We start from the raw sequence: 21,484 nt of genomic DNA on the forward strand, positions 1-21,484 counted from the left end.
TTCTGTTGCATTATTTCTTTCATTGATCCAAATACATATTATTAAGGTCTTATCATTTACTCCAATCTTTACCCACTAAGTAGCCTATGAACTGAAAATGATGTGAATGACTAATCAGCCTAAAATGATCTGAGTAAGCCCATTTGTTCCATTCCTATTTGGCTTTCTTGCTGGCTGAGCTTTTGTGACCTTGTGAAAAATGGATGTTTGATCTAAAAATGTGTTTTATTTCTAGGTAATGGACTATGTCAACTTGCATTTCTTATGGAATTCACAGAAAACAGTCCAGCATTGCCATGACATTTCTTGCATTCTTATTTGTTTGTTCTTTCCCACCATACACTTTAACACAACTGGCATCCCAATCTTTACTTATATCCCTTGACTTCAGCAATTGGGTTTTCAATTTCTATGGGTTTCCTTTTGTGAAGCACAGACATTCACCGCAGCACAGTACATTTAGTTTTCCACTCATGTAGCTAGCTATGAAGGAAGAAAGTGTACCTACTTTATGAGGCCCTCTCAGCTAAGTGAATTTAGCTCAATCTTCCCCAGCTTTTAGTTCTTCCATTAGTGTTAGAGAATGCTTCAGTGAAATTTACTTGTATTCCATATAATGGGAGCACCCTTAACTCCCACTTTGATGCTGAGAGTATTAAAACTGGGTTTCCAGAATTGTAACTGTGAATTTTCCCCAGAAAAGTTAGAATAAAACTCATATTATTAGTTATATTGATTTTAAAATATATAATTTTAAAAGAAATATGTGTATTATTACTAATTAACCTGGCGAACACTATTTTTAGCCTAGATAGAATCATTTAGTTAGAAGTACTCCCACTGAGGTGATTCTAAATGATGATACCTGATGTATCAAGATAACTAGTTTTCAAATGAAAGTTAAAACTCAATAAAAATTTCTTTTTTAAATGCCAAAATAAAAGTGTGATCTCTGGAGACCATAGGGTCACAATAGCATGGAGACATGGATGTTGTTCACTAGAAGATACAATTAAATTATTTCATTTTCCACTCTCATTCATTTTGGAAAAATAATTACATTTTTAAATTTCACTTTATGAGTCTTTCCGTGTCAAAGATGTCATGGTCATTAGATATTCCCAACACTATTCATTTTTACAAGCATCGATATTTGCTTAACTACCTTATAATTATAATGAAATGTTTAGTGTTTTTTTTTTTTTTTTTTACATACTTCTGGTCATGGAATCTGAGAGATAAAATAATAAAATACATCTTGTATTAATCAGAGCTCTCCAGATAAACAACATCCAATCTCTCAAAATTTATTCTGAGGAATTGGCTCACATGCCTATGGAAGCTGAGAATTCTCAGTCTGTCATCTGCAAACTGTAGACCCACAAAAGTCAGTGATCTAAAGGCCTGAGAGTCAGGGGAGCCAATGACATAAATTCAAGTCCGAGGGCAGGAGAAGATGAGATGAGATATCCCAGCTCAGCAGAGGCAGGAAATAAGGAATGAACTCCTCCTTTGTCTGCCTTTTGCTTTATTCAGACCCTGAGGGTCTGCATGATGCCCATCCATGTTCGGGAGGGTACTCTTCTCCACTGAGTCCACCAAATCTAAAGCTAATTTCATCTGAAACACTTACCCCAACACACCAAGAAATAATGTTTAACCCAGACACCCTGCGGCCAGTCAAACTGACATAAAATTACACAACACACTTCTAATGTTATAAATGAGGAAACTAAACCCAAGTAACTAGTCTTAATCTCTACACGTATTGTGACAGCAGTAGACCTGACTACTGGGCTCCTGATTCCTTATCCGTGGTTAATATGTCACTTTGCTTCTGATATCTCCTATGTAGTAGGTGCTGGTCAATTTACAAATTTACTTTAAATGACATTTTGAGTTTTGAAAATACAGACATTTTATCTGGAAGCCAAGAGTTGCAGTCAACTTCCAAGTCCAAACTTGTGTCACGGGATTATAGCAGAAAAAATATTGTTTATGTAGAAATAGGAAAGTGAGGTATAAAGAGAATAAGCTATCTTCCCCAAATCCACATATTAGCAAATATCTTATGCCAAAAATATATGGTTCTTATGTTTATTTTAATATGCACAAAATATCTGTCCTAAGTTATTCCTTAGAGCATGAACTGTTCAATACGCTACAAATATACCCCATTAGCTGCTTTCTCATTTTCTCTACCATGGACATTCATTCATTTGTGGTATGGCACCTGTGTCCTAAGAATTTGTCTCAAAAGGTAAGAGGAACTAACAATTTCATTTAATCAAGTGTATTTTAGGTCATATACTAAACATTTAATATAGAATATTTCATTTACTCCTCATCATAATCTATAAGATAGTCACCATTCCCTTTTAAAGACAAGGAAAATGAATCCCAAGGTTATTTAACTTACATAATATATGATAGTAAAAATTGGAAAATATTTTTATGTTTAATAAATTCAGTCAACTGTGGTAAGCCAACATATAAAAAGCCATTAAAATGATGACTATGAAAAAAAGTGCACAAGAAAAAATATTTGGGCATATTATATTAAAAAGAATATATGAAAGTCTATATAAACTCTAACTTCAAATATTTAGAAAGCAATTCAATGAAAATATTATAAATAATTCAACAGAATATTGCAAGTATATTAAACAGGAGATGTATTAGAGTGAGCAAATAGGGCATTTTTAAAATATCTTCTGATTGATTTTTGTAATGTAGATATGTCACTTATGTGGATAAAAATTCTGTTCTATGAAGAACTAAAAATTCCATGGTAATTAATTGGAAGAATTAATATTGTTAAAATGTCTGTATTAACCCAAATCAATCTACAGATTCAATGCAATCCCTATCAAAAGTCCAAAGACATTTTTAACAGAAATAGAATAAATAATCCTAAAATTTGTATGGAACTACAAAAGACCCCAAATAACCAAAGCAATCTTGAGAAAGAAGAAAAACAAGAGGTACCACTTTCCCTGATTTCAACATATACTACAAAGCTTTAGTGAACAAAACAGTGTGATATTAACATAAAAAAACAGACACATAGATCAATGGAACAGAATGGAGAACCCAGAAATAAACCCATGCTTATGTGCACAATTAATTTATGACAAAGGAGTCAAGAATACACAATGGAGAAAAGACAGTCTCATCAATAAATGGTATTACAGAAACAGGACAGCCATGTGTAAAAGAATGAAACTAGAATACTCTCCTACACATACTCAAAAATTAACTTAAAATGGATTACAGACTTACATGTAAGATATTAATCCGTAAAACCCTTAGAAGAAAACATGGTCAGTAAGCTCCTTGACATCAGTCTTAGTGATGAGTTTTGGATCTGATTCCAAAAGCAAAGGCAACAAAACAAAAACAAACAAATGGAGCTACATTAACCTAAGAAGCTATGCACAGCAAAATTAAAGGGTAACCCACTGAGTGAGAGAAAATATTTGCACTGCTGGTGGGACTGTAAATTGGTGCAGCCACTGTGGAAAATAGTATGGAGGCTCCTCAACAAATTAAAACTAGAACTACCATATGACCCAGTAACTCCACTTCTGGGTATTTATCTGAAGAAATCCAAAACACTAATTCAAAAAGATACATCCACCCTTATGTTCATTGCAGCATTATTTACAATAGCCAAGATATGAAAGCAACCTAAGTGTCCATACGTAGATGAATGGATAAAGAGAATGTGATACATATAAATAATGGAATATTACTCTGCCATAAAAAATGAAATCTTACCATTTGTGACAATATAGACGGACCTAGAGGGCTTTATGCTAAGTTAAATAAGTCAGACAACAAAAGACAAGTACCATATGATTTCACTGTATGCGGAATCTAAAAAACAAAATAAATAGACAAACAAAACAAAATGAAACTCGTGGACACAGAGAACAAATTGATGGTTGCCAGATGGGAGGGGGGTTGGGGGTATTGCTGAAAAAGGGGAAAGAATTATAAAGTATAAATATGTAGTTATAAAGTAGTCATGGGGATGTAGAGTATAAGCATGGGGAACATAGTCAATAATATTGTAATAACTATGTATGATGTTAGATGGCTACTAGACTTGTCGGGGTGATGACTTTGTAAGTTATATAAACATCTAATCACTATGTTGAACAGCTGAAACTAACATAATATTGTATGTCAACTGTAATTTAAAAACAATTTTAAAAAACCTTTTTAAATACAAAAATAAATAGTTGGGGAAGAAAACTCAATGAATTATACTTTTAGGATCTGTGCATTCACTATACATAAATTTTACTTTAAATGTGTGAGTGTCTGTGTGTGTGAAAGATTCAGTAACATATAATACTAACCTCCAGGAAGGTGATAAAATAAAGAGAACAAGCTTTGAAGTCAGACAAAGGGAACTGCCACCTGTTATTTTGTAGCACTAGATGATTTACTTAACTTGTCTGATCCTATGCTCTGCAGTCAGAAAACTGGGAATGATCGTAATATCTACCACATGGAGTTATCATGAAGCTAAATAATATAATGTATAGAAAAAGTTCAGAACAATGACTAGCATATAGTATGTGCTCAAAAGTAGCAAAAATTGTTGTGATTAGGTGCAACAGACATTTTTAAAAAGGAAAATAGTGGTATCATGTTTAGACTGAATTGCCTTCTACTCAGCAGTGTAATACAATCCATGAAATCCACCAGGAGGGAGAGACATGGATGGAGAATAAAAGAGTAACAGAACAGATAAGCTGCTGCAGTCAAGACAGAATGCTAACATAATTGAAGGAGACTGAAGAATGCGATGCCATTTCATAGGGATATTGCAAGGATTAAATGAGGTGCAACATGAAAAATTACTTGGCTGGTGTCTGGTGTGGAGTAAACCCTCAATAAGTGGTCAAAATGAATTCGTTTATATTCACAGCCAACATTTTCCAAAACATTGATACTAATAAACATTTAAAAAGCTTAAAAAACTTTATTTTATTCAGAAAATACACCACATAAACCATTCCCTAATAGTTCGTTTCAATTAGCTGCTATTTCTGTTTTCAGAGTGTATTTGGAGCAGATGAATAGATCTTAGTTACATGGAGGCCTTAAAAAATGTACCCCATCCTATAAATTCATATAACTGAGTGAAATATGTTTTAATTTAATAGTTACTCAGTTATAGTTATTCCATTTTAATTCACCCCCCATCAAAGTGTTTTAATTATCCCTATTGTTCTTATAATTTATTATCCTGTGTTTATCTAGTTCTAAATGTACATGAAAATGTTCAGATCTCAGAAAGTTTTAATTAGCTTTGGAATTTTTAAACCATTGAAAATTTTGTCGAATAGTTATATTGAATAGATGCTAAAAGCTTTAACATATTTATAATTTTATCAACTCAGAAAGTCCCTTGCTAATCATGTTGCTTATCATCAAAGTTATTTTGAAAGTGCAATTTCAACGTAACTCCTTTCATTTCCCCCTGAACAAATTGATTCCTATCCTATCTTTGGCCAACTTTTGATCATTTATAATTTAAATTTATAAGCTCTCAATTATTTGTTTTTCATTTTTTACTATTTTTGAAAGTTGTTTTTTTTTAACTTCAATATTGGTCTACTTTAATTATCAACAGAGACTTTACAAACTGAGGGTCAGGGAAGAATCAAGTACTGATGAAATATTAAAAATCAATGATCATTTTTACTTCTTATCCATAGACCTCTTAAATAACAACAATGAACATAACATTAGAACATCTTAAATCTTCTCTACCATAGAATACTTTAAGGTAGACAAAAAATAAAACTTAAATGTATCTGACAAAAACGACATATAACTGCTCACTACTCATAGATTTTTAAAGGTTTTATTCAACATTGCTATTTTTTTCCTCCAGGTATATACTGATCAGTTCTAAGCTATTCTTTGTATATGGTAAAAGATCAGCAAGACAAAGGTGTTCTTTTCTTATAAGTGCCATATATTTGTAGGATTCCTTAATTCAAATTTTTATCAACATTATTAAAGCTCATAATGCTGATATTAAAATACTATATAATGGTGAGTTAAAAACAAAAATACGACTAAACCAATGTTTTTCTTTGTTGCGTGCTAATGCTTATTTTTCTCTGTTTTGTTCTAGGCTATTCTAAAAAAGAATAATATACATTTGGAGAAGTCACCACTGGCCTCTACTGTAAAAGGATAATGTTTTTAAAAAGATAAATGCATGATTCTAATACAAATTCAAAATTAATGTGTGTCAAATACTATATTTAACTCATGAGTAAAATGAGGGAACCAAAAAAAATGTTACAAATCCCTTAAAAAAATTGAAGTACCCCCCCTTATATATAAGCAATAAGGAATTCTGAAATGAACTGACAAATAAATGCAAAACTGATCAACTTCTACAGGGCAATAACCAATTGCATTCAAGCTGGCACACTTCATTTGCATTTCTGTGGACAAAAATTACCTACATTATTATCAGTTTTCTGAGAACAGCTCTGTACATCTGCTCAAAGAAAACAAAAGGTAAAGATAGTTGGGAAAGGTGTACTAGATAGAAAAATTAGTAATTCTTGTTTCCCCATTTCAAAGTCTTCCACAATTTTTCCTGACACTAAATATCTCCTTAAATGTCTTAAACTCCTTGTGTCCTAATTAGAGCTGAAATAAACAGCCTTATTTTTTCAAGACTAAAGGTGGTGGCAGGATGGCACTTATGACTCACACAGAGTCGATGGGTTATGTTGGAAAAAAGAAGTCGCTTCCTATACATATGAAAGAGGACAAGATTTGGGGAATTTCCACTAGGGGTAGAAACAAGGATTCTTAGGGAAAATGGTAATTTCCCCTTAGGGGAAATGGGTGCTGATGGAGTAGGAAACTTAATACCATGATTTGAGAGCAGAGAGCAAGAATCTACAGAGTTGAGTTTGTGTTAGCAGGCAGCGTGGCAAAGGGAACAACACTAACTCATGCAGAGCAGCAGAGCCCAATGTGGTATAGAAAGCCAGCGATGACAGCTATGTGTTTTATCCATGGATGCCGTGGTATGAATTGCAACTCCCCTGGGCTAGGCATGAACCCAACTCCTAGTTTCCCAGCTGTACATAATAAGACCAGAGTTCTTGAATGAAGGAAATGATCTTAAAAATACCTGATAACTGGACTTCATGACTAGACTTCAGGACTCAGGACTCAGAGCTGGATTTAATTTGACTTATAAAAGTAGAGTAATATGACATTTCTGGAATGCAAATATAGTATAATAAACAAATTTATTCCCACCATGGTGTTATGCCTTTGGTTAGTGGCATTACAAGAAAGGATTATTTGTTCTGCATTAACTTTTAATTTCAAGGCTGATTTAACACAGATTTTTTACTTTGAGAAAATAAAGATAGGAAATATATTAAAACATATAATTATTTTGCAGAGCACAATGATAAACTATTCCCTAAAAACCTTGCAATTTTAGGATTTTTTTCTAATTATTTTAAGATCAGAGATTAGTACTCTGTCAAGAAAATTCAATAATGTATGTGGATAAATAAGCTTTTCCTACCAGTCTATGAAATTTTCATCAGTCATAGCTTCACTGAAAGAGATTTTACCTCTAGAGCAGCCAACATATTCCTTTTATAGATATTTCAGAAAACAACATGAGTTATCAGAATAATATTATCACTGTTAAATAGATCATAACATCATTTATATCTATCCAAACACTCCGTGTTTGATTCATGCATCCATCCAATAGGCATTTCTCCAGTGATTTCTAGGTGCCAGACAGTGTACTGGGAACAGAGCAATGGACTAAACAGGCAAAGTCCCTGCTATCACAGGGCTAGTATTTCAGTGAGGAAGGGGGGGTAAAAAAAAAGAAAGAAAGAAATGATACGGAGAAAAATTAAGAATGCAAAGGGGATCAGACAATGAGTCTGCAAGTATCAGACAATGGAGACTAAAGTTATTGAAGTGGTCGGGGAAAGACCTAATGAAAACGTATCGACTGAGCAAGATTCAAAATGGTGGAAACGGAGATGTCATATGCAGATTTCTAAGCAAAGAGATTTGCAGAAGAGGGATAAAAAAACAAAAATGAACAGCAAAATCAAAACCACGTGTACCCTGAGGAAGGAGCATGGGAGCAGGTCTAGAATGTTTCAGAAGAGCAAAGAGGTAAGCATGGCTGGGGCCCACTAAGCAGAGAGAGCAGTTGGGGGACTTGAGATTAAAGACGCAACATCAAGGGTCACACCGTGTAAGTTATTGTATATCATGTCCTTCCTCTGAATGAAATGGAAAGTCATCTCATGCAGCACGTGATGGTAGCAGTTTAATTGTAAGACTGTTTGACATTTACACAAGCATAAATGTCCATAGATTGTGTTTAAATTTGATGGTTATAAAATATTAACTTATGGCATTACATTTTCAAATGATTAAATTGTACTATATGTTCAGTTGCCGTAACTGAAATTTAAAGATTAGTGATTAAAGCAAAGTAAATGTTTATCTCTTTCTTGTATAAAAGTCTAGGCATAAGAAAACTAGGGCTGGCGAGACAGTTCCACAGCATCAGGAACCCAAGTTTCTTCTAACTTCTTTTCTATCTTTAGGATTTTCCCCTTGTCAGGATAGTCCAAAAGGGCTCATGACTACATCACAACTCTGGTGAGTGGGAAAGGGGAAAGGAATGTAAGGGACATACCCTATAACAGTATGAGGTCCCCAACAAAGAATCTACAGCAGTGTACTCTGAAGACCATCAAGGTAGATCTGGGAGGGCTGCAGCACCTTCTGAATATGGAGCACTGAGGGGACAGGCTCCTCTGTGCTGAAACAGGCCAGTGGCTGACTGATTCCATTGTAATCTGTGCACTCAAAATTGAGGTGCTGTGAGTGAGAGGGAATCTATTGCCAGGCCCCACAGATATTGCTCCCGTAAGAGAAAAAGTTCCACCTGGACCACATATCCTTCTATTTCTTACAGGAAATTCAGCTCTATTCTTACCTTATGGAACCACAGTTGTATATGCGGTCTGTCATTAACCAAAGCGTCTTTATGCAGTACATGGTTGTATTCATTCAGTATGTCATCTGTAGCATTGAACTAAAAGTACTCTGTTGCACCTAAACAAAAGATTCTCCCTAAAACTTTCCAAAAGTCACTTCTATCAAATGCATTATAACTCTAAAATATTAAAATTTGTGTAATGGTATAAAAACTCAACAGTAGAAATACCTGGCCTCCAGCCCAGGGACCACCAGTCTCTTAAAAGCCAATATATCTTGTCTTTATCCTTGAAAGTTAAAAAAAAAAAAAAAAAAAACTACAAAAGTCAAGGTGAAAATAACTTCTGCTCCCTCTGTCCAGATGGAACTCTACAACTGCCTCACTGACAGGGAAAGTGACCCGGCTGAATGCACCGCAGGATAACTGGCTGACATCCCTGAGGTCACAGATGATACACAGGCCAGATCAGCTTCCAGCATGGAGATAAGAAATGAGCAGTTTGTCTTTGTACAGCCAATGAATCCACTGCCACTGTACACATTCCAGGAAAGGCACTGGTTGCAAATATGCAAAAGAACTCACAGAAGTGCCTTATTTAGATTTGTAAGTCACAGCAGAAACTAAGACTATCTGCCACGTGTTGGGTTTTTCAGAAATCTTGTTTTCTTTATTGAATGAGTTCCTCACAGCCCATGTATGGTGCTAGTATCTTGCCACCAACTTTCCAATGCTAGGGAAACGTTCATTCACAGGGCGATGCCAAAAGCCAGGTCCTTTGCTCCTCTCACCATGAGTGCACTAAAATCTCTACTGGAAACAGAGAAAAGAAAGTCATCAGTCTTCAAATTTTAACAGAAAAAAAAAAGAAAGGTGAGGCCTTATAAAACCAGTAGAAAAACAGAGGTATATAAAACAGCTCTCCATTTAGGTACTAATGACTGCTGTAATTTATTTGAAACAATTAGAGTGATTTGATACTACACTTTTTGATTTCAATAACTTCAATTTTAACCTTCTGGATTAGAAACATGATTAAAACACATCAGTCAAATGTTCTGTGGGAATCAGGGACGTCAATTTAATGTGTTAATTTGATTGTCTGTTTAAAAGGCAAAAAGCAGTTATGATGACAGAGCACAAACAGATAAAAGTTGCCACCTGCAACACTAACAACAACCTCACAATACATTGGATAGAAGAGGTTTCTGTGGATGCATTTCATAATTGAGGTGCTGAATATACAAAATTCAACTTATCATTCTGGTCTACTTCACACAATGGGGACTTTGTCACTGGAATAAAAATGCTTTCATTTCTTTTGCTCAGTACACTTTTTTTTTTTTTAAGTCAGGCCATTTGTTATTATGGACTAAAAAAACCCCCCAAAAACAAGAAAACAACACCACAAAAGTATCAGTGCACAGGAAAACATTTCAGGGCCTAAAATTATTTGTCCTTACAACAATCACCTCTGTTATGGACACTTTTGTAAAATGGGAGACAATTACCCCTCCTTTAAAAATAAATCTTCAAAAACTACTTTTGGTATCCAAACTACAAATGTGGTTATTTTAAGTGAAAAAACCATTTACTTTAGAGTAATAAAACCAAGATTTAAATCATGGTTGCACCATTTGCTCACTTTCGATGGGAGGATTCAATGATTCAATGAAAATCAGATATTTAAATTAACTCTCATATTGTAGACAATACACAAATATTAATTTATCTCCCAATTTAAGCATGAGGTGTAATATAAAAGACTAAAGTACACCGGTTAAGAGTATGGACTGGTGCCAGACTACTTAGGTGTGACTCCTGGCTCTTCTTACAGTTTCCTCATCTGTAAATTGGGATAATAACAGTATATACTTCATGGGGTAGTTATGAGGGTAAACTGAATTTATTGATTTGTTTTGGGTAGAAAACTCCTGGGAGATTAGCCAAGGAGAAAGGGGGCCCAGCAGCTGCACAGACGACCAGCTCCGCAGAGTAAAGTGGACTGGGCCCCAGTCTACACCACTGAGCAGAGAGGGGAGATGAGACGAGCTTCCAGGCTGGTGATGGACCAGCAATGCAGGGCAGAGCTTAGCCCCAGAGGACAAGAGAAGGAGCATGGGACTACCAGCAGGGGTCCGCCAGAAGACGAGGCAGAAGCTTTCAAGAGTTTGAATCCAACAATCCCTGAGGAAGAGGCTTGTGTCTGATGCCTCAGCAGTGGGGCCTGTTGAGACCACCACCACTCGCACACACTCGCATGCTGGGCCCTTTGGCCACAATTTAGACCTGTTGTGATGACAAACAGAAAGAGAACGCAATCTCTGCATGCAGTCGTGTAAGAAGAGACACATCTATTTTCCTCTGCCTCCCACTCCAATACAATGAGGGGAAGTACTGGGAAGGAACTTGAGGAATGGAATACTATCTATACCCTGAAGAGCTCAGGATTAGCTGGTATGGCAAACACTCAAAGAAATACTGCACAATTAACGTGAGGACTTCATAATGAGATATTGTTTGTGTTGGCTCCTGAATGATGGTTATGAAATCTCCAAGCAGACAAAAGAGAGACATCTAGAGGTAATATACGATGCCAATATCGTGAGAAAATTCTCAGAGGCATGAAGGTGCATGATATGTTCCCAAAAAGAGCACTTAATTAGAATTATGGGTACCAGGGGAGGAATGGAAGAGAACGAAGGAGGGAGGAGGCGAGAAAGCGGAGCTCCAAGATAGAAAGCTGGAAAGAGTTTCACATTAGATATTTGAAGGGCCTTCCTTTTATGCTAAGATAATAAGTGGGAGATTTATTCTGTAGGAAATTAGGAAACAGCAAGAGTTTGAACACAGGGGAGTGGAACACAGTCAGATTTACATTTTGATCTATCTCACCAATGGTAATATGAAAAGTGCACTGGAAGGGAGAGACTGCAGCATAGAAAAGAGGTTCAGTAATATAGACCACCAGAACTTGCCCCAAATAGCTGCATTTTCCAAAAAAATGAATGGCAATACAAAAAAGGGGGGAGGGGACTCCTGAATCCCAAATATCATAAATTATCTCCCTTATATATTTTTTAAATAAGACATACAAATCAATTGGTGGGGAATAACTTTAAGAATATCTGGTACAAGAAATTTTAAGAAAGGAAATACATATCCATTGCAAGATTTCAAGGGATCCTACATTTTACTAGACCAGTCATCTCCCCACCCAGGCAAGACTTGTAAGCCTTCACAAGTCATTAATTTCATGGTTGTCTACTCTGTTACAACCTCTGACTTTGCTACATAAATACATACATACATACATTATATACATACATAAATGGAACAGGCCACACACATACTCCCAAAATATCTCATGCTGATAAGTAAATAGTGTCAATTACTAGAGGTTCAACTTCATATTGACCCCACTTTAGCTCTCGATTTGACCCTTCCTTCTTTTCCAATTGGGAGAAGGGAAATACAGTAAATGAGCCATCATTTTTGGCAATGCATATTTAAACTAAGGTCTGCCAAGTTCAAAACTGAAAATGCAGCAGCTGTTTGCACAAAACATGGGCCAAGAAATCCCTGCATGACTAACAATATGCTTTTTGCTTCTGGCCTCACAATCTCTGACCAGGGTATTTGTTTCAGCAGCTGTCAGCTAAACCTTGAGAGAAGGGGGGCGGGGGGCTTTTCTTACTATAGAGGAGAAGATCCCTACAAGGGAAAGATAAAGTGTTCATTCTCAATACTGGGAGCACTTCTAAGGAGGAAATCTGAATATTCAACCAGGAGTCAATCTATGTGGGAATGCAAAAGTAATGATTGTCGCAGTGTAGATAGATTAGCAAATATATCCTGAATATTTGGAGAAGTATCTTACTTCTTTTGCAGAAGAGCATTCCTGGGACCTATCTCTCATGCCTGGGACTAGAAGATACTGGTTTTTAAGTAGCGAGGCAATGCCTTCCTGAGCCTGGTCACACCAGGTGCCCGTATCTCTGTGATAGCCACAGTCGAAGTGGCAGTAGGAAACACTAAGAAAATGTCTAAAGCAGCAGCATCTCCCACATCAGTCTGCAGCTGGGATGGGATCAGGGCCAAAGGCATTTGTAGAAACAGTCCAACAGGGACAATGGCCATCGTCTGGCAAGGGTCTGCCAACAGATGGAGAAATATCGCCTAAGGCTCAAAATGTAAAGGAATTCCACAGCAGTTAGCAGCACTGAAGGACACAAAGATAATTTAGAAAACAAAAACTTGGGGTGGGGGGGTTTAGAGGACCAATAAATAACCCTTTCACCTTCCACATTCAACTGCAAAACAAATAAAGCAAGTTAGACTGATGGAGATAAAATTCTCAAGCCTACTACCGATAAAGCTGATTGTAGCAGTGACTCAAGATCTGCAGTTAAATGAGCTTGTTTAGACTTCATCCTACAGATGACACTGGCATACCTGGACAAAAGTAAGCACGAGACAGGCTTGTTGGAGAGAATTCTAGAATTGTATGCCCGGTGGGCAAACTGGCTCTGAAAAGTCAGAAGGAACTGAGCTGGATATATTCGGAATTGAATATTCCTGATATAAAATGACTTACTCTTTTTTCCAGGGGTAGGCATGAACAGAGAGAGGAGTGAGGCTCTCCCCCTAACTCACCATAAGTTTCATCGAGGAAAGTGAAGTGGTAATTCTCTCCCCTTCATGTAAATATAAAGACAGGGGGAAATTATTACATTAACCATAATAATAATAATAGCAACTATCATTTATTAAATGTTTGCTGTCTGCCAGCATTGTACTTTGTGTACATTATTTAAATTAATCCTCATGTCAACTTTATCATAGGTAGGTATTGTTTTTAAACCTTACTTTTACAGAGGAGTACACAGAATCTGGGGATCAGATATCTTGCCTCAGGTTATGTTGTTATTAAAAAGGCAAAGTGAGAGTCTGTGCTTCTAACTCCTAGCTTCTCAGGGGCCTTGTGGGGACTTTGAGCTCCTAAGTACTCTTCCAGGAAAACAAAGAGACTCGATCAAGATTGATATGAGCTCTAGTTCCAGATATTATCAGGGGGCAGGAGGGCTGTCAAAAGGCCCTGGGTTTACTTATCACCTACATCTTCCAGACAACCTGTTAGTTCCACAGTTCTACTGTTAAATAAACTCCTTTATTTAAACCACCTTGTTATTTTTCTTACAGCTTTATTGATATACAAAAAACTGTACATATTTAATGTATACAAGTTGATGTTTTGATACCATCACCACAATCACAAACGCCTGTAATACTATCATCACAATCAAAGTAATAACCATATCCATCACCTCATAAAGTTTCCTTGTGTTTCTTTGCTTGGTGTGTGTGTGTGTGTGTGTGTGTGTGTGTGTGTGTGTGTGTGTAACACGTAATGTAAATCTAGCCTCTTAAAACTAGTTGAAGTGCATTGACCACATTTTCTTTATCCATTTGGATACTTGGCTAGTGTGAACAATGCTGCAGCAGATGTCACTTTGAGATACTGATTTGCATTCTTTTGAAAAAAGATTGCTGGATCATACAGTAATTCTGTCTTTAATTCTTTGAGGAATCTCCATACTATTTTCCACAGTGGCTATATCATTTTACATTTATACCAAGAGTGCAGAGAGATTCTAATCTCTCCACAACCTCACCAACACTTATCATTTTTTAATATAATAGCCATCCTAACAGGTGTGAGGTAGCATTTCATTATAAAATTCTTCAGTGCAAAAACATAATTTTTTTCACAGATGCTAAGGGTTATTTAGTTATGTCATATGTAGGGAACACATAGCTCTATATTGTAAGCACATGTAGAGAAAAGGCTTGTAGATATAATTTTGGTTTTGGCTAACTTAATTAAACCTAGCATCGCTATCCTTTTACCTGTATCTACAGCCTCTAAACATTTCTGGTGAGAGACCTACTGTCTGTCTCTGTTTACAAAAGCATATTCTTTTGCAAGTATAAGGCTACCTTATGCCAAATAGACATACTCATGGTCCAAGATACTTACACTGCCATCAAACTATGAAAAGCTAACCAAAGTATATAATTTACATTATTTACATTAAAGCTATTATAATTCTTACCACATGATGGTAATGAGAGCAAAAGAGAATAAAAGACCTATATTCATATGCGATTCAAATAGTTAAATCAGAAACAGAAAAATTGGGATATTTTCATCTCTGTGTAAATTAGTTATACTAAATAGCTTTCATATGCTTTTTAAAACCCCAACTTTTTTACCATCTGGACAATAATATAATATTCCACTAAATAAACACTTATGAAGATGCTTAGAATACTATTTGTATTGGCTTTTTGGGGCAGATTAGGAAAACGCAATATTAAAACAGTATCACAAGAAAAGATTAAATTTTTGACAAATGTCTCAATTACTCATCCTTGGTCTTTGGTGTCCCCATTTATCATCCTATCTCTTTTTTCCCCCCTTTCTGCTGCTCATACCGCTGTCTGGGCATGCATAGTCTCACCTGCCCCGATTTCTTCTATCACGAAGAGAAATTATCTCAATAACAAATTAATATATGTCCCAACATAGAAATATTTTTTGTTTTAAGATTAGTCTACAGCATGACTGCAGAGCTAACACAAGGTAACAGATCACGCTGTGGAATTCCAAACACAAATAAAGGAGAGTTAGGGAGAGGAAAATCTTGCTAGTTCTCTTAAAATTACACCATCTACATGATCCCGCTGAACCCTCCTCCCTGAAAATCAAGACTGTTTCTAAGGACATTAGTTATGAAGACTGGTTGAAAGTGTGTAAGTTCAGGAATAAACAGAGTAATAGAGTCCAGTAGTTCTGGGGAGTCCTCCCTGTTCTCTCCGAAGTGGCGTCTATACGTAAATGATTGCTAATCAGAATTCCAGCCAAAACCCAGTCTTTTATAAAGATACATACTCCTAAGGCAGAGAGTATCCTAAGCTTAATGAAACATCTAGCAAATATTTTCCCAGATACTTCCATGCATGGCCATGTGCTAGGTACTAAGGAGACAGGGGTATTCATAAAAGGAGCTCAGGAATCAGGTAAAAACCTAGAGATGGAAGCAATGAACTAATAAACAATGTAGTAAGGGCTGTAACAGAAGAAACTACACAGAGTTGTGGGAGCACAAAGATAAGAGTAATTGAGTCACCAGGGAAAAGTCTCAGAAGACTTTCTATAAAAGGTGACTTTTTAACTGGATCCAAAATGGGTGTAGTTTTTAATCAAAGGAAAAAGGTAGCAAGCATGAAGCTGCAGAGTTGAAAGGACTCTATAATGATGGGAAGAAACATGATGTGTGCACAAAATAATCTTTATTTATTTATGCCTTCTTTGGGTCACAGAGAAAAAAAGGAACTATTTCCAAAATCACAGAACAGTTATATATCTCCTCCTAATTAGATCTAAAGACATACCTGTGCATTAATAAACCCATGTGCTAAAAATATAAACAATTTTTACTGAGAAAATGTACTACAGATATATAGCTAGAAGTAGAAGTCAACAGGCATTCAAATAGAAATTTTTTAAATTGTGGTTTTATTATTTTTTTTACCTAAATTAACTGGCTATTTATTTAATATTAGTTGCCATGTGCTTTACAAGGGAATTCACTGGAGAATAAGCCAAAGTAACCTGATCTTATATTCCTAAGGAACAAGATAGAAAATAAACAAGAAACTAATATGTGATATAATTCCAGGTGTTTCTGAGTTGAAGTATCTTATAAGCACCTATGGTGGAATTACTTGCAGAAACCAATACTTCTCTCAAGAAAAAGAAGAAATGCCAGGTAAAAGGAAAACAAAAACCTTCTAGATTTAAGGCATTGGGGACTAGCTGAGAAACTGAGGCATCAAGATCACAGACAACCTGGAATCACAGACGGGTGAGCAGATATTCCGTAGGCCATATTTTCTCTCAGGGTAATTCTTGGAAATGAAATGCTGAGAATTAAATCAGGGGATGACACACCCCTCTCTGTGTGTAGGTGTCAACTGGCACTCTTTTTATTGACCTCTGGGTGGCAGGATCTGGGGAACTACAACCAGGAAATTATGCTATGAAACACAGCTTGCTCCTATTGCTCTAAGAACCTGTCCTTTGTCTCTGATCCAGGAGTCTCATGACTTCCATTAAGTTGACAAAGAAACCAACAGAGCTTTGGATAATCTCATGGGACAAAAGACACAAAAAATCGAGGCTGCCAATGTATTCAGGACTTAGGGATCCCAGACCCTGAAAAGGAGTGGAGGCCCAGAAAAGTGTGCGAGATACTGCAGGTTTGCACTTTGATATATTTAGTTAAGGTATATGAGGAAAGAAATTAAAAGCTAAATAGAAAACAGTGGAAAAGCAGAATCAAGTTCTCTGCAATCTTCCAATGCTGAGGAGACAGAAATAGTTGTTCAAGACCATCCAACAAAAAGGGAACCTGGAAAATTCCCAGGCTCTTGGTGTTTCATTTGGAACTTCTGGAAAGCTACATCTAAGGTATAAGGAGAACTAGAGTCTACAAAACTTCAACCTATAAGGAGAACCACAGTTTACAAAACTTCAACCATCTATGAGTCATTTCAGTCCTGTTAAGAAACAATTCTCCATGGGCCTCTTGCATTTCTGCATATCTTATAAGCAGAGGCAATTACTATCTTTGTTACATACTAGTTTTCAAAAATCTTTTTATAATGAACAGCCATAGAAGAAAGAAAGAGTGTCTTTCCCTGGAGCAAAGTGTAGGTTGTTTAAAAGATATAGATCTATTCTACATATATAGATATAGATATGGAGTTCTGTATATCCATTCAGGATTTTTTTTTTTTGAGTGGCCTTTGACAGTTTGCATCATTAAGAAACTTGTCCATTTTATATAACTTGTTAAATTAATGGGCATTGAATTCTTTATTGTAGTCTATGCTTATCCTAGATAAGAAGACAAAGTTGTCTTTCAATTAATTTCATCAAATTAACTAGAAGTACTGAAATTAAATTAGCAAGTACTCTTCATGGCAGTTTATGTACTAAATAGTAAATAAGTGACTCATATTTGGCTTAAGTAGTAGCTCATGAGATTTAAGATATAAACATTAGTTGTATTTACCTTGAACAAATCACCTTAGAAAAAAAATTCTTGAAAATCTTGTAAAATAGAGGGTTTGGGGTAAGCTTGTTAAACACAGGTCAGTTTCCTACCAGATAAAAAGGCTTGTTTATAATTAATACGAAAGTGATAAAAAGGCTTTTAATTAGATTTCCAACACAAAATGGAAAAGGATAGGTTTGGGATCTGAAACACAGAAGAGTTCAGCCATCTGCTGCCAACTGGCTCGTGCCAACATGTGATTTGCAAGTTAAATTATGCCAGCTGATGACATATGGCACTTCTTTCTTCTTTAAATATCTTACTCAAAATGAGTTTTCTGTTCTTCCACTTGGATAGATACTAAATGATCTCAAAGGCTGAGGTTGGACTTTCAGAAGTCATAGCAGTTGCCATAATTTTCCTTAGTAAACAAATCTGATTAAGAAACATAGAACTAAGTTACTGGCTCTGTGTTATTGTCCTTGGATTATAAGCATGAGAAGCTTAATCTCTGAGATGTTCACATGTGGAATTACAAAATTAAAATTTCCTTCAGTTTTAGGATAATGAGGTAGAGGAGACAAGAGTCACCTCTCTAGGTTTTGTTTGGTCCATATCTGAGGAAAGATGAAAGGTAGTCTAAAGAAAAGAAGTCAAAAACCTATTTGAATCCATTGCTTCATCTCTAGCATGATATGTCTGTCATCTGGCAAAAGACTTGAGACTTATTTGTACTGCAGAAGCTCTCAAAAATTTAAAACATCAACACTCTGCAAAACAATGTATTCTTATTCCCAGTGGCCTAAGGCTGAAAAATTCTTTTTCTTTTAAGGTTTTAGTCTTATAAAGAGCTAGTTTTTTTTGTGTTTTCTGTGTTTGTTTTTTTTTAATTAATGTTTATTGGGGTGACAATTGTTAGTAAAGTTACATAGATTTCAGGTGTATGATTCTGTAATACATTATCTATATCTTACATTGTGTGTTCACCTACCAGAGTCTGTTCTCTTTCCATCACCATATATTAGACCCGTTTACCCTCTTCTAGAGCCTCCCCTTACCCGCTGGTAACCCCTAAACTATTGTATATGTCTATGAGTTTTTGTTCCTTCATTTGTTTGCATTGTTCTTTTGTTGTTTTCAGTTTTATATACCACATATCAGTGAAATCATGTGGTTCTCTACTTTTTCTGTTTGCCTTATTTCACTTAGTGTTATAATCTCAAGATCCATCCATGTTGTCACAAATGGTCCTATTTCATCTTTTCTTACTGCCAAATAGTATTCCGTTGTGTATATATACCACAACTTCTTTATCCATTCATCTATCAAAGGAAATTCTGGTTGTTTCCATGTCTTGGCCACCGTAAATAAAGCTGCAATGAACATTGGGGCACACAAGTCTTCATAGATAAATGTTTTCAGATTTTTGGGGTATCCCTCTCCTAGATACCCAGGAGAGGGATTGCTGGGTCATATGGTAATTCTATTTGTAATTTTTTGAGGAACTTCCACAATGCCTTCCATAGAGGCTGCACCAATCTGCACTCCCACCAACAATGTATGAGGGTTCCTTTTTCTCCGTAGCCTCTCCAACACTTGTTACTATTTGTCTTGTTGATGACAGCCATTCTAACTGGGGTGAGGTGATATCTCATTGTGGTTTTTATTTGCATTTCTCTGACGATTAGTGATGTTGTGCATTTTTTCATATGTCTATTTGCCATTTGTATGTCCTCTTTGGAGAAATGTCTCTTTAGGTCCTCTGCCCATTTTAAAATTAGGTTGTTTGTTTTTCTGTTGTTGAGTTTCAGGAGTTCCTTGTATATTTTGGACATTAGCCCCTTATCGGAGGCACTGTTTGCAAAAATCTTCTCCCGTTCAGTTGGTTGCCCCTTTATTTTTTCGATGGTTTCTTTTGCTGTGCAGAAACTTTTAAGTTTGATATAGTCCCATTCATTTATTTTAGCTTCCCTTGCCTTTGGTGTCAAATTCATAAAGTGCTCTTTGAATCCAAGGTCTGTAAGTTTAGTACCTATGTTTTCTTCTATGCCGTTTATTGTTTCAGGTCTTACGCTTAGGTCTTTGATCCATTTTGAATTAATTTTGGTACATGGTGACAGATAGCAGCCTAGTATCATTCTTTTGCACGTGGCTTTCCAATTCTGCCAGCCCCATTTATTGAAGAGGCTGTCTTTTTTCCATTGTGTGTTTTTGCCTTCTTTGTCAAAAATTATCTATCCATATTTATGTGGGTTTATTTCTGTGTTCTCAATTCTATTCCATTGGTCTGTGTGTCTGTTTTTCTGTGAATACCATGCTGTTTTGATTATTGTAGCCCTGTAGTACAAGCTAAAGTCAGGGAGTGTGATACCTCCAGCATTCTTCTTTTGTCTTAGGATTGCTTTGGCTATTCAGGGTCTTTTGTGGTTCCATACAAATCTGATGATTTTTTGTTCTATTTCTTTAAAAAATGCCATTGGGATTTCGATGGGGATTGCATTAAATCTGTATATTGCTTTGGGTAATATGGCCATTTTAACTATGTTGATTCTTCCAATCCATGAGCACAGAATGTCTTTCCATTTCTTTGTGTCTTCAATTTCTTTTAAAAATGTCTTATAGTTTTCAGCATACAGGTCTTTCACATCCTTGGTTAAGTTTATTCCTAGGTAGTTTATTCTTTTTGTTGTAATTGCAAAAGGAATTGCTTTTTATTAAATTTCTTTTTCTGAGATTTTATTGTTAGTATATAGAAATGCAATGGACTTTTATACGTTGATTTTTGTATCCAGCAACTTTACTGTATTCATTTATTGTTTCTAATAGCTTTTTGGTGGAGTCTTTAGGGTTTTCTATATATAGCATCATGTCACCTGCAAACAGGGATGATTTAACTTCTTCATTCCCAATTTAGATGCCGTTTATTTCTTTCTCTTGCCTGATTGCTCTGGCGAGGACTTCCAACACTATGTTGAAAAGCAGAGGTGATAGAGACCAGCGCTGTGGTTAACAGCTACTTTTGCCCTCAGAATTATTGATACAATCTGTCTTGAATTAAGACCCTTACTTTTTTCCAGACCCTTTAATCACTCAGCTCCCACAAAAATCTCCATTAACAGTTTAAGCATGGCCTCACTAAAGCAATCTATGTGTGCAAATAACTATAATTGTGTGTGAGGATATTTTGACAAGACACTGGTCTACATATAATTAAGATAACACTTGGATATAAATCAGTTTTGTGGTAAAGCAGGTGAACATTGACTTCCCAAAGGAAGACCAAAACCATGGAAATATAAGGTCTTGACAGAGAATG

The sequence above is a fragment of the Rhinolophus hipposideros genome (assembly GCF_964194185.1).
Source record: "Rhinolophus hipposideros genome assembly, chromosome: 2".
NCBI classification, from domain to species: domain Eukaryota; kingdom Metazoa; phylum Chordata; class Mammalia; order Chiroptera; family Rhinolophidae; genus Rhinolophus; species Rhinolophus hipposideros.